Source organism: Marmota marmota, unplaced genomic scaffold, assembly GCF_001458135.2.
Source record: "Marmota marmota marmota unplaced genomic scaffold, marMar, whole genome shotgun sequence".
Taxonomy (NCBI): domain Eukaryota; kingdom Metazoa; phylum Chordata; class Mammalia; order Rodentia; family Sciuridae; genus Marmota; species Marmota marmota.
In genome coordinates, this window is record NW_026000021.1 from 6,058,938 (window position 1) to 6,076,497 (window position 17,560).

The following is a 17,560-nucleotide window of genomic DNA, read 5'->3' on the forward strand; positions in this document are numbered from 1 at the left end:
AGGCTTGCTCGCCAGCCTGGTGCTGTTGGGAGGTGGTGGGATTTTTAGGGGGCGAAATCTAGTGGAAGGAAGTTGGGCCATTAGGGGCATGCCCTTGAAGAAGAGATTGGGACCCCACCCTCTTCCTTATCTCTCTCTCTCTGGTTCCTGGCTGCAGTGAGGTGCAGAGGCCTCCAACTCACACTTCTGTCAGGGAGGTACTGTCTCACCACAGGCCCAAAGACAAAGGGGCCATATAACCACGGAATGATAAAACCATGAGCCAAAATATTTTTTTTCTCCTAATAAGTGGATTTATCTCAGGTCTTTGTCACAGTGACAGAAAGCTAACAGACATAGATATGCAACCATGCATGTATGCATTTATCTATCTATCTATCTATCTATCTATCTATCTATCTATCTATGTACTTTTTATTCTTTATTTTTTTGGGTGTCTGGGAAACTTAGATTTGTCAGTTAATGTTCTTACTTTTTATTGATGCCTAACAAGCCCCCCCCCCCAAAAAACATAGTGACAACTCCATTTTGTTATCTGTCATGATTTTGTGAGTTGCTGGGCTCTGCGGGACAGTGCCACTCCAGCGAGTCATTTGGGGCTGCTCAGCTTAGGGCACAGTGGGTTGGTCTGTCCAAGATGTTTGGATCACACTGGCTGCACCTAGATATGGCTTCCATGGGGCATGTGGTTGGACTCTAAGAAGAAAGCATCCAGGAGAGAGCAGCCCAAGCCCCAGACAAAAGTTGAGGGACTTCTTATGACCGAGCATTGAAAGTCAGATGCTACTGCTTCTGCTGCATTGGTCAAGAAACCCCCTAAAGTCAGTGCAGAGTCGAGGGCACCTGGGTTCTGCCTCTCCATATAAAGAACAGCTTGTGCATACAGGGAGGGAAGGGATTAATGGAAGCAATCTGAGGATTCTGGTTACTACATATGTTACACTGAGGTATGTAAAAAAAAAAAGTAGATTAATTTCTCTGCTATTTTCTCTTTCTTTCCTCTCTGGGTAGTTGGGAAACTAAGTCTTGTTAATTAGCATCTTTGTTTTCTCCAGTTTGAGAGTTTCCTTTCAATTTGAGTATTCAATTAAATCGAAGTTCTCTGTTGTGACTGATTTAAAGAGATTCTTTAGGTGACGTGTGGTCCACCTTCCCTTTTTGCCCAAGATACCTCTGGGGATTCCTTACTGGCCTGTGGCACGGGAGGCAGCTTCCATTTCCAGTGGCGAGAGTCAGTGCTAGGTCACCCTGTTCACAATGGGATCTGCTTCTGGAATCTCTGTCCCAGATCATTGCTTCTGATCTTGATGTCTTTGTCTTTTTTCCTTTGTCCTCTTCCTCCATGTCCCCTTATAGTGACATGTCAGAACTCTAGAGTCTGTGTCCTGGCCACCGCCCCCCCCTCCGCTGCCCAAACCCATCCTTGCTTATGGACTAACTTGGACCCATTGGCTGAGGTTCTCCTCCTGTACATCTGGAGCAGAGGGTGGTCTGGGTGGTTGTAGGCTCATCCACATCAAGCTGACTTTGTCTCCATGTCTCCTACCCCCCCTCTTCTTAAGGCAAAGCTCCAAGGTCTTTGGCACCTGCCTGAATATTTAGGCTTTGTAGGCTCCCAGAAGCATCTTCTTTTGCTCCACAGCAACTTTGCTCAGAGGCTAGCCAGCACAGGTGGAGGGGCACCCACTACTCTGTGGATGACACTGTAATTGCATCTCTGGACATATTAAATAAATGCCAGAGGAAAAAAAATTAAGTCTTGTTTCTTAACAATGTCTGGGTAGTCAAGAGTAATGTCTTTTTATGCCATTTTGGTAACAAAAACCCAAAGAACTCCTTTTTTTTTCCTCTTTATAATAATCTTAATCCTCCAGATTTATCACATCAGTCACCATTCTAGGCGCTGACGGGTGGGGAAGACATTTTCTTTGAGGAAATGCAAAGGGAAAAGCATAGTAATATATTTTCAAAAAACCTACATTCCCTAACTAGTAGCTAGTGGTGGTGATTCTCAACCCCCTAAAAATTTCATTCAATTCTTGGACCAGTTCTGGTGAATCTGGTGGGACTTGCCATGTGACTCTGGCAAGTCACTGGTGAAAAGTGGTGCATGGTCTCTACCTGCTACTTCTCACTCTCTAATTCTCACCTAGCCACAGTGACTACCTGTGGGCTGTGGATATGAGCAAGTATGAGCTTCTGACTTACCAACACATAGCCAATCTCTTATGGATTTATTAACTGACCACCTTTCCAACTAGAATGTAAGCTACCAGGGCTGGGACTTTCTTATTCACTGCTGTGTCCCCAGCAGATGAAACAATGCCTGGCAAACAGTATTCACTTAATAAATAAATATTTTTTGAATATTTGGCAGTTGACTCCCTCCCACTGGCTCTTCCCAGGCACCTGTCCCACATGTCACTTTTGCTGGGGATTGGTATATGATACCCCACATATGGTCCCTTGACATTTTTAAGTATTTTAAGCCAAAGGAAATTGAGAAGATCACAGAAGCAGTTTCTTCCCCCCTACCCCTCTCTCCTGAAATGGGCCATGGAAGCTAGAATTCTTCTCACCCCTTCTTTCCTGAGGCAGACCATTAAACCTACAAAGGTCACTCTTTGATCTTCTTACTTCCTTCTCTCCTGGAGACCTTCATGTAACAAATGTCCTGTCCTATATGGAGAAAAGAAATGTCACACAGAGGGACAAGAAGGATCTGAATAAATAGGTCTTGCTAAGATTCCCCCAGTTTGTCACCATTTATTTATACTCTTCTGTTTTACAATCATATTTCTGCACAATTTTTCATAAAAATTCATAGTTTTCTCTAGGATTTGTGTGTGTGTGTGTGTGTGTGTGTGTGTACTGGGGATTGAGACCAGGAGCACTTTACCACTGAGTTACATTCCCAGTCCTTTAATTTTTTTTTTTTTTTTTTTTTTTTTGCATTGGGGTCTTGCTAAATTGCTGAGGATCTCACTAAGTTACTCATACTGACCTGGAACTTTCGATCCTCCTACTTTAGCCACTCAAGTCAGTGAAATTACAGGTGTGTGCCACAGCACCTAGCTTTCCTGGGAATTTAGGTCTTTATTTCTGAACATTCCCATGGCATGTAAAACTTATATTAAATAAATGTGTATGTGATTTGTCTTTGGATACAGGATCTCAGTCACAACCCTTGCAATAAGTAAGGAAAACCTATTCATTTGTCATCCCTCCACTTTGTTTCTACCTCCTGGGTCCTGGTCAGCCCATGGAGGCTGACTTCTATAGTCACCTCTTGCCCAGTGGGTTTTCAGGGGATTGAAATCCTCAGCATCATCGACCATTTCTACAGATCTCGATACTGAGATGTGCATATCCTGGGATTGAGGGGCTGACACTCAGGGAATGTTTGTGGGAATGAAAGAAAGGGAAGGGAGAGAGAAGGGGTGGAAGAGAGGGAAAAAGGGAAGTGGGAAGAAAGGCAGAATGGACCAAAGGAAGGAAGGAAGATAACTTCGTATGGGTGATGCCAGTACTAGCTTAAAATCCCTTCATTATTATTATAAATTAATAGCAAAACATGAACATCATGCAGTATCCCTCTGTAGGACCTGGATAATTTATAATTGTATAATGAGATGAAATGAAGCAGCTTATAACAAATGCAGATATTCTTTGTATTGAAATGCAGAAATCTCCAAAATATAAATGAAAAAATCAAAGTCACTCTCCCCATTTTGTCTGATCTGGCTGCTTTTGTGGAAAAAAACAAACAAACAAAAAAAAAGAAAAAAAGAAAGAAAGGAAAAAGGAGAGGAAAAATAATCATATATACTTCCATGGGTCATGAAAGAAGAAACTCTAAAAGAAAAAACAGAACCCTAATAAAATAACTACCTTTTGGGGTGTGGAGAGGCTGGTGGTGGGAAGGAACAGTGAAGGAGTCAGGGGAGGGAAACTTGGCTATGTCTTTAAAAATTGCATGCCTGGGAATGTATGTCTCAAAGTTGTCCTCTAAGTCCCTTAATTCAGGAGCATTTTGGTTGAATTCCCTTTATCTAGTGCCCAGCGTAGCATGTGACTGGAGTTCTCCTCCATCATGACAAAATTGATTTCATAATAGAATTTGATCCTTCTCATTCCAGCCAAATCTATCTCATCTGAATCATTGCCCTCCTGTTCGAAGAGAGGCGAGAAAATGGCTCAGCTCAAAGGAAATGCTTAAACACGAATACATTCTTTTGCTTCTCAGTTGGGGCAAATCGTATTATTCATCTCCCAATTTGCAGGCAGTTTCTACCTTTAAACACACTCTGTTTTACAAATCAATGCTTTTAACTCTTGAAAGAGTTGGTAAAATTCAGGCATGGGATGACCTGTTCACTGTGCACAGATGGTGAATCAGAAATAAGAATTTGTCTTAATGCCCTTTACTCCTTATGTCTCTATCTTTTCTTAGAACAAAAATCTGTTGAACACTTATGGGTAAAACTTTAGATGAAGAAAGTCAGAAACATGGGAGTTTATGGAAACCATTGACATCATTGACTTATCAATGTGGGGCTTTTTTTTTTTTCTTTCTGAGGGAAACGGTAAATTATCATTGCACTGTAACTGTACTGGCATAAATGGCTCATATTCTTCACTTTAATAATAATCAGTAATTTCCTGAGTCATAATAATCAGGCTTTAACATATTATCTTAATGAAGACTTGATCCATGTCTTTACTGAGAAAATATATTATGACCTAGCACATTAAACCATTTATTATAATGTTCTTGGTCAATAATCATTACATTTAGGATAATTATTGAAAGCTAGGGTTTCCCCTCTCATGCAGAATGTTGTAAATGCAGATGTGTGAGATTGTGCAGGATCAAGGTGTCATTTGTAATAGCACATTCAGCTGGATTTATGTCCCACTCCAATTAGGGGACAATCAAGCTCAAATTAATTTAGCTCACAACCACTAATGAGCAACAGCAAAATCAGCTCGCTATAAAAATTGTTATTGAATTTTATTTCCTTCAACTTGATGAACCTCCATGCACTGCCAGATAATGCGTGGTTGAGACCTGGTGAGGAGGGACCTTGAGGATTGTCTTACCCTCCCTATTCTCCGGCTTCATGACAGCTGCATCCTCTGGTGGGCCAACATCTAATGAATTGTTAGAGGTCTGCAGAGACAGTCTTCTTCTGCTAACTGATCCCTGACAACTGCCTTTTGAATGAATTCTGCAGACCAGATCACTGGTACAAATATAATTCAAACCACATGTGTCATTTAAAACCTTCTAGTAGCCACATTGAAAAATGAAACAGAAATAGGTGACATTGACTTTGATATGTTTTATATAACTCAATATATCCAAACTATTATTATTCCAAAGTCATTTTTTTTTCAATTCTGGGAATGGTACTCAGGGGTGCTATGCCATTGAGCTATATCCCCCCAGTCCTTCGGAATTTTTTATTTTGAAACATGATCTTGCTAAGTTGCAAAGACTGGGTCTTGGGCCTTTGATCCTTCTGCCTCAGTCTTCTCATGTCTAAACAATATGAAAATATCAACACAATAGTTTATGTTGTTTTTTGGTACTAAGTCTTCAAAATCTAACATGTACCTTACATTTATAACACATCTCAATTCAGTCTAGTCTCATTTCAAATGAATAATAGCCACATATGGCTGGTGGTACCATGTGGGACAAGTCAACTCTAGACTAAATTCCTTCAATTATAATAAAGTTTTATTTCTGTCTTTGAGTAGGTTGGGGGTAGGTGACTGTTTTAGTCTGCTGTGACCAAAAGACCTGACAAGAACAATTAGAGGAGGAAGTTTATTTGACTCACAGTTTCAGAGGTCTCAGTCTATCTATACATGACCAACTCCATAGCCCTGGGCCTCAGGTCATGCACAACACCATGGCAGAAAGGTGTGGTAGAGGAAATCAGCTCAGGACATGGTAACCAGGAAGCAGAGAGAGCTCTGTTCACCAGAGACAAAATATAAACCCCAAAGGCATACCCCTAATGACCTACCTCCTCCAGCTATACGCTATCTGCTTATGGTCACCACCCAGTTAATCCCTATCAGTGGATAAATCCACTGATTAGATCTAATCATTTCACCTCTGAAAATTCTTGCATTGTCTTACATGAGATTTTGAGGGACACCTTATATCTTAATTGTAGCAGTGACCACCGGCTTTGTGTGCTCAATGGCCATAAAGAGCATGCAAAACCTACATTTTTAAATTTTATAGTTAGTCTTGCAAGTCATTGGCAAATTTACAGTCTCTATGAATTGGCTCCAGTTCCTGTCACCATCCCCGCCTTTCCCACTAATAAAGGTAGAACAGATTCTCATAAATATCCCATTTCCTCATTATCAGAGCTTGGCTTCACCAATTGTGGCCTCATAAAAAGGAAGGTTTTTTTTATTATTATTACTATTATTTGTTGCTGTGAAAAGTGCACTTAAAAATTTGTTTCTGGAAGCTTGACTTCCAACTAGTGCTGTTGCTTTGATATCAAACAGAGCACGAAGCATATTGTCAAATATATGTTTGGGGAATAAGAAGCTGCAGAGTATTTTATCTTCACTGGCACTGTTCCTGAAGAAAGTGCAGACTTAAATCTAGGAGAATATTTTAATTGTTTAATATTATAAAAGTTTAATAGGAATTCTGAGGCATAACACCAGGACTCCATTTGTCACTGAACTTGATTACTGCAAACTAGGAGACATGTAACATGAGCCTGGAGTTTGGGGGCTTTCATCACTTGGAGACCCTCGCACACTAATGAAATGGGATGCTAGGAGGAGGAGAGAGGAAAGCCACTCAGGTTCCTAGGGATGTTTATAGCTAGATACATTTTAGGCTGCTGGCCAGACCACGAGGCCCACTGATGCCTCTCTAACAGTCTTCAGCCTGCCACCACCTCACCATTGCTCTTTCTGTCTTCTTTCCTCTCAGAGCTACCAGGTTTTTGACTGGTCTCTTGGTTCCAGCCCTGTAAGCCATCAGAGAGATCTGTCTAAAATGCAAATGGTTTCCCATCACACACTGCTAAGTATACTTCAATGGCTCCCCATTACCCTTGGATCAGAGACTGTATTTTTCATAACAGGGGTATATAAGCTGTCCTATGATCTGGCCCCTGCTGATTCCTTCCCTCACCTTTGTCTCTTCATCCTCCCTCCTGACTTACAATTTATGCTCCTTCAACTCTGCAGCCCCACATCCATCTAACAAATGATTTCTCCCTTCCCATTCCTCTGGCTTCTTTCTCACCAAATTTTGGTTCACTTCCTTTATCAATCTCTGCTTTGGCTCCACCTCCTCCAGGAAGCCATGTCCAAGTCTCATGCACTCCATCCCACACAGTTTTATCTACATTTGCTCTTCAGTGCTATAATGCTTTCAGCATATAAACGTGTCAATCATAATGCTTGACTGTGCACCCACTTGCCATGTTAAGAGAGACTTTGCCTCATGCGTTTTTGAGTCTCCATGCCAAGTTAGTGCCTAATGCTCAGTGGGTGCCTTGGATGTCTGCTGAGGGATTGGGCCAGTGAGGCAGAGGTTTCTGGGAGTCAGGGAACTGTCTTTCCTTTTGATTGACATGTGAAGCATAGCCTCTCAGTCAGCTCCCAGGGAGGATCAACCCAGGCACTTTCTCCCTCAACAGAGAACTGGTGACGAGGTTGACTCCTCCAACCAGCATCTGCTTTAAGATCTTTTCTTTACATGGAGACCAGACTACCTACTCTACATACCATGCATAACTGTGAATCTGTATTGGTTGGTTCAGTTTGATGAGGTCTCTGGACCCCTTAAGACGTGTAGTGTTTGTTAAAGGGAGGAGGTGGTTGGAGACATAATGCCCAAGAGGTCAAGAATGTAATGTCCCTTTCGATAGCTTTGGGAGACATTGAAATGTTTTTAGGAGCATGTGAGAGAATCAGATTCACCTGGACTAAGTGTGTCCAGCCGTGTCTTCTCTGCAAGTGTTTCTGGATTGCTTACAGACTCTAATGGGAAAGAAATACAGAGGAAAGGGCCAGAGACAGCTAAGAACTGTAATACGTTATGAGTAGAAGCAAATTCAAGGAACAGTGACTCAAACAAGACTGGGGGTTCTTTTTCTCCCATCTAATAAGAAGCCAGGCAATGGGGCATTCACGGGTTGGTACAGTGAATCCCAATCTTATCAGTGTCTGTTTTGTTGCTTCACTGTCATTGTTTTAGCATCTCATCTTCATGGTCACAAGATGACTTTGTCCTTTAAACAGGAAGGGGGGAAAAGTAAAGGGCCAAGGGCAGAGGAACAGCACACTGAGACTATTTTCTGGTTGGTCACCTAGCAAACTGCTTGCACCTCAGTCATATGGGTACTGTGGCTCGGGCACCACCAGCTGTAAGGAGTCTGGGAAACGTTACCCCAGCAAACTCCAGGTTCCATAAGGAAAGATGGAAAGAGATGGATATTGGGTGGGCAGATGGCCTTCACACTGCTTTTCAGTCTTCCTGTAAATTTCATTTTATTTTCCTCTCTGAAATTCTCTGGGTTATTGTTCATTTGTTTGTGGGCTGTGTCAGCTAGTAGAATGCACACTCCACAAGAAAAGGGGCCTTGTCACTCTGGTTTGTGCTGCTCATTTGCTTCTAACTCACACCATAGAGGTGGTCTCTCCTCAGCTCCATGGCTCTAGATCCAGGATAAAAATCCTCAGCACAATTCTCTGCATCTCCTAAAGGCAGTGCCAAGGACATTCTAACATTTCAGACACAATTGATTTCACCAGGCTGTTTGCCTCATCTCGGTCTCTGGGATCCTTTTTTCATTTTTCCTTTCTTTCTTTTGCTCCTATTGAACAAATTAGCTAACATGACACTGGATACTGATTAGCAATTTGTATAGTAATAAAAAAAAACTTGTGAATTCAATTGTTTTGCTCTTCAACTCTTAATTTCCATTTTTAATGTACTGTGTCTTCATTCATTGGACGGGGTTTCCTATTCTGTGTGTGTCTCTAAAGGGTTCTCTCTCCTCCCTCTGAAATAATTGAAGAACTACTGAAATTATTCATTCATTTTATAATTCAAGCTGGGAATAGTTACAGATTTCCCTCCCCTTCCCTTTGTTACAAGTGAATATTGTGGTGCAAATGTGACCACAAATGTGGCATAGCAATCTCTTTTCTCATCCTTTACCATGTTCACGTGGGATTCAGAGTCCCTGTCTGTCTGGAGGCCAGCCTGGGCCCTTTGTGTTGTGATCCAAAGGATCAATACACCCATCCTTACCTGTGCCCCATGTTAACCTGTGTGCTTCTACAAACATACTTCTTCCTCTCTAATGAAATTGCTCCTTGATTTGTCTGCTAGAGGTTCTGTAGAGGCAAGACTTCATCCTATCCATCTCTGTCTCCATAGAGCCCCCTTTAGAAGGTGGTGGACATTAAGAAATGTTTGTTTAATGAGTGATTGTAGAGTACTAAGTAACAACAGAAGCCAGGATCCAAACATAGTCTCTATGGGAGGTGTTAAGGGATCTTGGAACCCTACAAGAGCACTACAAACCTATAGGGTAAAAACAGTAACACCCCAGACCCACAGAGCTGGAAAGGAAGACACACAAGCAACATGAAAAGACAAGGGGAGAAAGTACCACAAACAAATCAAGACACCACATCATTAGAATCATTGCTTTAAATATATTGACACATTTAATCTTTACAACCACTCTATGAAGGTACTATAATTCTGATTTAATGGAGAAGGGTACTAAGCCAGAGAGAGAGAGAGAGAGAGAGAGAGAGAGAGAGAGAGAGAGAGAGAGAGAGAGAGACCNAGACATTACACCAGAAAGGAGAGAGAGAGAGAGAGAGAGAGAGAGAGAGAGAGAGAGAGAGAGAGAGAGATGCTCAGTAGCTGAGCTGGCCTAATGCTACGCAACCAATATGGAAGAGTGCAAGAGTTGGTCCCAGGCATTGAGTGGCCAGGGCCCACCTATTTAGACCCAGCACATGCTGCCTTCTCAAATGAGTGGAAGCCACCATTTATTTCTGTGACATTTGGGCCAGGAAGCAGAGCCTCCCTCTATTCCACTCAGGGGCCTCCACATGGGGACACCAGCCCACTCCCTTTGACTCCAGTGACTGCCTGAGAATAGAAATGAATGCAAGTAGCAGGAAGCTGCCTTGGTGTGGATCTTCTTTACTACCTTTCTTATTTTCAGCATCGTAGCTTCCATGACAGTAAATGCTTCCCTGGGCTTTGGCATGTGGCTCCCAGCTGCCCTGGGGGAAGGAGCCACCCCATACAGGACCACACCCTCTAAAGAACCTGTCATTGCTTCTCTGCTGCCATCTGTCCGAATGACAAATCACTCTGAGCTATCCTTACTCTGTAGAATACAGATGCCTGTAGGTTTTGGAGGCAACTTGGCAGTAATTGTCACCAGAAAAAATTTTCAGACCAGAAATTTTAAAAAGAGAGAAGGGACCGAACTTAGGTCTTCACCTATTTATTTTGCCAATGATGAAGATTGTAAAAAGAAAAAAAAAGTTGAAGAAAATTTTCATCTCTTGCCATCATCATTTCATAAAAATGTTTTAACTCCTTAAAAATGTAAGTGGCCTATCTTAGAAAAAAAAATGAGCAACCCATTAAATTGAGTTCAGATAGCTAACATTATGAAATACAATGTCCTGGTATTATTCAGTCAGCTTGGACCCATGAAAATTCTAGTAGCCATCAATTGTGGATTTAGAGAAGAAGTGGTACAGAAAAAGAAGAGAGCTCAGTCCTAGCCCTGTTCCTCAATACTTGTGTGACCTTGGGCAATTTAGTTGTCACCTTGATCTTATGAGGAAGGGGCATTGTGGAGATTCAGTGTAGAGCATGCTGAAGGCCTGGTACCTGAGGGAGGAGTTGGGACCATGATCTGCAGGAATTCTCAGAGTGATCGCAGATTAAGCAGCACAGCATCTTCTGGGAACTTTTTGAGAAATGTAAATGATCAGATCCCGTCCTAGACATGCTGAATGAGAAACTAGGATCAGAGCTCAGAACTCTGTATTTTTAGCACCTTCCGGTGATTCTGATACATGCTCAAGTTTGAGAGCCACCGTGGTAGAGAAAGCTGTCACCTTAGAAACTGTGGCAGCTGCTGTGGTGGTTACTTGGATCCAACAGCACTCTGAGAGCACCTGAGAAGAGGGGAACTGAGTAGGCCATGCCGTTTCCATGGTTAGTGTCCAGCTAGCGCCATACTTTCTTCACCAATCCATCAGTCCTGGAAAGAGGCTTTACCTGAACGTGGTAATCACGGGTCACCTGTCACAGTTGAGATTTCCTATTGGTAAGCTTGGGACACCTGTGCTTAACTTCCAGCCTAGCAGTGATGGTGACGTTAATCTGCAGTGGGGCAAGATCCCATCCTCCCATCCAGCTGTCTGTGACATCTGAATTGCCAGGAGTTGGGACAAGCTCCACCCTGCACTCTGCTATTGATCAGCTGTATCTGGGTCTCATATCATCGCTGGCTGAAGCTGGTACACAGGGGTAGTGGCTGGCTGCCCATCTGTAAAGTGTCTGTGCTCTAGTTTGCCAGAATCTTTGTTCCTAAGCACAGCTGTGACTGGGTCTCTCCCAAATAAAATGTTCCCTTCCCAAGACACCCACAGAATAAATCCAATGTCTATAACCTGGAATGGAAAAAACCTCTAAAATCTAGTAGTGCCCATCAGTTGAATTAAAAAAAAAAACATGTAAGATATAGAAGGAACAGAGAATCATATAACATGTACTCAGAATTGGCGCACTTTGAAAAAAATTTTTTTAGTTGTTGATAGACATTTATTTTATTTATTTATTTTTATGTGGTGCTTAGGATCAAACCCAGTGCCTCACACATGCTAGGCAAGTTGTGGCTCTACCACCGAGCCACAACCCCAGCCCCAGAATTTACACATGTTAAATCATTGCCACATTAATTTGTTTCTAGTGACACTATCACAGACTCTTTTCCTTTTCTTCCTTCGATCCACACTTAGGGCAATTTCTTCTATAAATCACTTCATACAAGCTGCACTGAAGCCCAGATGGAGCCCTGAGAATCCCCAGTGGAAACTGGTGCTCTCCTGTCTTTCTACATTTGCCTTTACGGATGCCATGACCCAAATGGCCTGTACCCATCAGCTGCCCATTCAGGATTGCTTGAACTCTCCTTGCTTTCAGGCAGTGGCTCAAATGCCTTGACTTCCAAACAGCTCCCTAGATTTTCTTTCCCTGCATTTCTCAAACTCCTTCAGTCCTCCCCACTCCCACCTCTAGTTGGAGGTAACTTCTAAATTCCTGCATTTGGAGCACAGGATTAATTCAGAGCATGGTTTGGAGTCTCAGCTTGGCTACTGACTGAGTGTGGGATCCTGACAAACTCAATGTCCTCATCTGTAAAATGGAGGTAATAATGTCTTCCTTAGAGATGTTGGGAGCTCGTGGTGTGACAGCGGTACGGGTCATGATGCAAAGGGTACTATATATAAGCTTAGGCTAGGGATTGTTTATGCTCACTAGTGCTTCCTGGTTTTCCTCATCGTTCACTGTGAAGCATGCACGTATCCCAGCTGCCTAAGGACAGAATGAATCCCCATTCTTTAAAAGATTCATCTTTTAAAGTATACCACGTGTCCTAGTTTGAGAAGCAAGTGGAATTACAAATACTGTGATTTTTTTTTTTTTTTGTCCCATCTTACCACAAGATGGAGAAATGTATCCTCCCTTTAGTGGTCAGAGGGTTGCATATGCCAAGAACAGTTTCAACGCTCACGGAGGCACAGAGAGGCCCCAGACATGATCCTCAAGATAGTTGGGGAGGCACAGTGCATGTGTGTGACAAGAAACGTATGTTCCCTCATACTGATCCTTCATTACCTGAACTGCAGCCAGACGGGGAGAACTGATGGCATCCAAGGGGGAGGAGGTTCACTCCCTGGGAACCTCGGAGATAAATGATCCAAGAAAGTAGACATCAAACATATCCCAGCATCTGGCTTGGAAGTAACCTTTTCAACTTGACAAATGGCCTTCCTGGGAAAACTGACCAACAATGAACAAAACAGGTCCAAAGACAGAGCCCCCCCCCCCAAAAGTTCTGGAAAATATATTTATCAGCCAAATTTGGACCAACCGGATGTGAGGGTATTAGTGGTGTTTATCCTATTGAGTAAAAAGGTATTTGTTTTGCTGCAGAAATGAGTGTGTGGGAGGGGCGGGGGGGGGGGAGGAGTTTTAGGATTCTTCCCAGACCTTGTGGGAGATGTTTTGTAGCATACAGTAGATACACTATATTACCTTTCTAACATCCAGGGAATTCTGAATTCTTGAGAACAATTGACCACAAGAATTTTAGCCCTGAGGATTGAGGACTTGCGGAGATCATAGCAGGGAGGGACCCTCCCTGTCCATTCTACCTCCTCACAGGTTTTATTCCTATAGGCTGCCAGCCAATGGTTTCCTTCCTCCAGGGGAAGGCCATCTCTGGGGTCTTTGAAGTGCAGGCAGAGTTCAGCTCCTTGTGTAGCTGAACTCCACAGGGATCCTTTACTCAACCCAGAATGTTTTTCTTCAACTTAGACACACAAGTCAGCCAGGGAAGGCAGATGCTCAGACCCTGCAGGCATCCTCTGGGTCCTACTGAATGGTTCCACCACCCTCCAGGCATTAATATCCAAAGTTGCTCTCCCCGCTCAGCACCCACATGTTCTGGACTCTCTTCTATTTCCCCATATCATGGTATAGGGAAAGTGTCCCCTTTGCTCAGGGCATGGCTAGGTCCCAAGGATCTGCATGACTGTGCTCCAATGCTAGTGGGTGGATAAGCTCCAGGCTTCCCATCTCTAGATGCTATTTACACTCAGCAAGGTTTTACGCTTCAACCCACGGGGTTGACTAATGGAGGGTTTTCAAACTAATGTGTTAGATTTAGGGAAAATATTTGGGACTAGAAGAGTTGTTTTCATTACTTAGTAATAACAGACTAGGCTCAGTCCCAAGTAGTTGCTTTAAGCAACCATTTTGTTTTGATCATAATTTGGGATCTCAGGAATTTGGGGAGCACCTGGCTGGGTGATTCCTCTTTGATCCACAGCTAGCATGGCTGGAGCTTCTGCTTCTCATATTCTGTTCATAAAAGCAATCATAGAGCCTTCCCAGATCCTGGGGTGTGGAGAATAGAGCCCCTCCTTATGAAGGGGTGTAGCAAGAATGCACCACAGGATTGTGTGGAAGGGGGATGCTGGGGCTGCTTTGGCTAGTGCAGTCTGCAGTCCCTGTGGAGGACTCTCTAAGTCCAGTCCAGAGAATTATGATGGAGGAAACTTAAGGGACTACAGAGCTCCAAACAAGTTATATATATGATACACACACATATATATACACACACACACATATTTTTTGTTGTATATGTATATATATTATGAATATATATTAAACATATATATTCTATCTATGTATATCTATGTATATCTATCTATCTATCTATAATATATATTTGTTGTTTTTGGTTTTTCTTCCCCCCATGTATGTATGAGCAGAGAAAGTAGGGAATTAGTGTTAGGAGGAACAAGATAATCCATGTATATACCCTCACTCGTAACCTACTCTGTCTATTTATCTCCCAAACTGGTTAAGTGCCCTCTCAATCTTCCTGTACCTCCATCACCCAAATATTACTTCTTCAACCTGAAACCCCTAAACCACTTGTACTTCCCTCCCCCAAACTTCTTGTATACACCTACAGGTCTGAAAACTCCTCCTACATGGCAGAAAACTTCCCTTCCACTACAATATATAAGCTTAGAATTTTCCCACCTGATAAGGCCCACCGAAGTCAAGACAGGGGCTCTGAAGAGCCAGCTGTGGGAACAGGACAGCAGCATGAGCCTCACAGTTCTGGAGCTGCCATCTTCCAGGGGTCCCCAGGGGCACCTCTGGCCCTGAGCATCTTGGTCAGCTCCCCGACTTCCCCGCTTCCTAGAACATGATCACTGCCTAACTCCTGCTGGAGCCCCATCTGCCAGGTAGACCTCAGGGACTGTGGTGTTTGTGAGAAGGACACTAGAACAAGCTTTTAGAATCTTGGCTAGAGGCACCAGGGGAAGGAAGGGAGGGACAAGCCTGCCAAGGATCATTTTTATTTCAGAGTGTTAAAACTGCCCTTGCCTGGCTGCTGGGCTTGCAGGTTTGTCATTTTATCTCAGCTGCTGCCTATCAGCTGTAAGTGTGCTATTACGGGCAATCTTGCCGCCATCACTGTGAAATGCCCCCTGAGAGCTGCCAGTATCCTGGCTGACCACCGACCAGGGCATCCGCCCACATCCTTTAGCTCCAGAGTATAGTGTGAAATTGAAATTGGATTGGGGCTAGATTCTTTCCTCCAGATGAGCTGTCAAAGGAAAAGAGTCTCTATAAAACCCGGGATCGATCTGACTGGTAGTACTCCCACACTGGCAGCCAACACCCAGGCTTCCCTGTGGCTTATCAGCTTGGTGGCTTCACTAGGTTGATCCTTCTGCCCCACTGCTTGGTCTCTAATCCTTCCTTTTCCTCTGGGAACAAGGGGTCAGGTAAGGATACAGGGCCTTTCCCTGTAATAAACCCAGGCCAAAATAAAATCATATCCTGAATTCCCTGGGCAAAAGAAGGACATTTTGGATATTCCATGGTTTCCTATTATCTACTAACTCTTCTTTCTTATTGACAACTAGAAACTGAAGGAAAATAAAGCAGGCCAGCCTGTTGTATGTACTGAGGAATGTGAGTGACCCCTGAAGAAAAGAGGCAGAGGTGGGCAGGGTGATTTGGGGTGAGATGTGGGCAAAGGGGTTGGGACTTTTTAATCTCATTGATTGACCTGGCCACCTGTGGAGAAGACAGAAACAGTTGGACAATTTCTTTTTCTATCCTGGCTTCTGTCACCTGATTAGCAAAATATAGAGAATAGTAATATCATTCCTTAGAGAGGTGTCGGTCTATTCCAGCTGCCACAACAGAATACCACAGAGTGGTGGCTTGTATAAGCCACAGAAATTTGTTTCTCACAGTCCTGGAGGCTAGACATTTGAGGTTCAGCTATTTGCAGGTCAGTTCTGATTGGGACCAACTTCTGGTTCATGCCATGTTTCATGGTCACATGGCAGAGAGGATAAGGCAGCTCTTTATTTTTTTTAATTTTTTTTCAGTTGCTCAATTTTTATTGTCTTTAAGAATATAAAGGTATCAAAGGATGACAAAACAATGATGAATTCTGCAATTATGCAAGAGATGAATCATTTGACACCAAAGTGTTTCTGAAGGACAAACTGCAAATCATGTAACATGTACAAACTGTTGTCCTAATGCAGTTAAAAATGTACAGCAAGAAGGAAAGAAAAATGATGGAGGAAATGGGAAAACACTGGAATTTGTTATTCCAAACAAAGATGCCAATTTGCCTAATATTATTTAGAAGATGAGGACAAGGCTGGTCTGGTTGAAATGGATGGACTGTTCCCATCAGCAAATCATCCATATGAGGAGTCACTGGTGAATGACTGACATAAATTTCTGAGGGCTTGTCCAACTCTTGACAAGCTGACTTATGGTCCAAGGTCTGCCATGAAATTCACAGATTCAGTAACTCTGCATTTGAAGGCAGGTCTTTAGAGTCTTTTATAAGAGCACTCAGCCCACTAATGAGGGGCCTGCCCTTAAAACCCAATCACCTTTCACAGACCCCTCTTGCCAACACCATAGTAGGACAGAAAGTTTGCCATGATAGGTGGACATGAACAAGCTTGGCTCCTCGTCCCAAATCTACCAGTAACTATCATGTGAGATGTTGGGCAAATTCTTTCACTTCTCTGAATCTTGATTTCCATTTCTTCTATGAACCGTCTATGGAAAATGCAAGATCAAGATCAAGTAGAGCTTCTCATCAATCCTGGGGAGGGGAAGAAAGAAACGTGGACAGGGATGTGTGAGGAGAAGACCAGGGTTGGTCAGAGATTGCAGAAGCATCATGTCTTCCCTAGGGTTGTGCAGGGGATGCCGAGCCAGAGAGGGAGTGGACAGTGCTAGACCTGGTTTCAGCAGGGCATGTGCATGTTGGGAGGGCCAAATGGATGGCTGCCTGGGGAGCAACCTCAAGTAAAACCTATCACTACAGACGTGGTGCAATTGTTCTGTGATGCTTCAGAAATTACCTTGATTTATCTTGTCTCCCCGTCAATGGGCATCGGCTGCCTCTGTGGGCCCTGGTCCTTCCACTGACATTCCAGGGAATGAGCTTAAACAGTTATTCTTCACACAAGTCGGAGGTCTGAGAGGTTCAGCCTTGGCTATGGAATGGATCCTTAGGAAAAAGGTAATGGGAATACTGGGTCTTGGTAGTCTCTAAGAGGAGGAGGCTAGAATGGGAATTCTGTAGTCAGGAGGAAATCAGGGCGCAGGTTAGCCTGAAGAGAATTGATGAGGGAGAAGCTGAGTAACAAGGTCATCTTGTCACCACAA

At 43.2% G+C, this 17,560-nt stretch overlaps 1 protein-coding gene across 1 annotated transcript in view; it reads left to right on the forward strand.

The window, feature by feature from the left end:
- The window catches only part of Gpr39 (G protein-coupled receptor 39), a 202,730-nt gene that overhangs the window by 85,032 nt on the left and 100,138 nt on the right, over positions 1–17,560 (forward strand). The gene's annotated exons all lie outside the window — the stretch shown is intronic.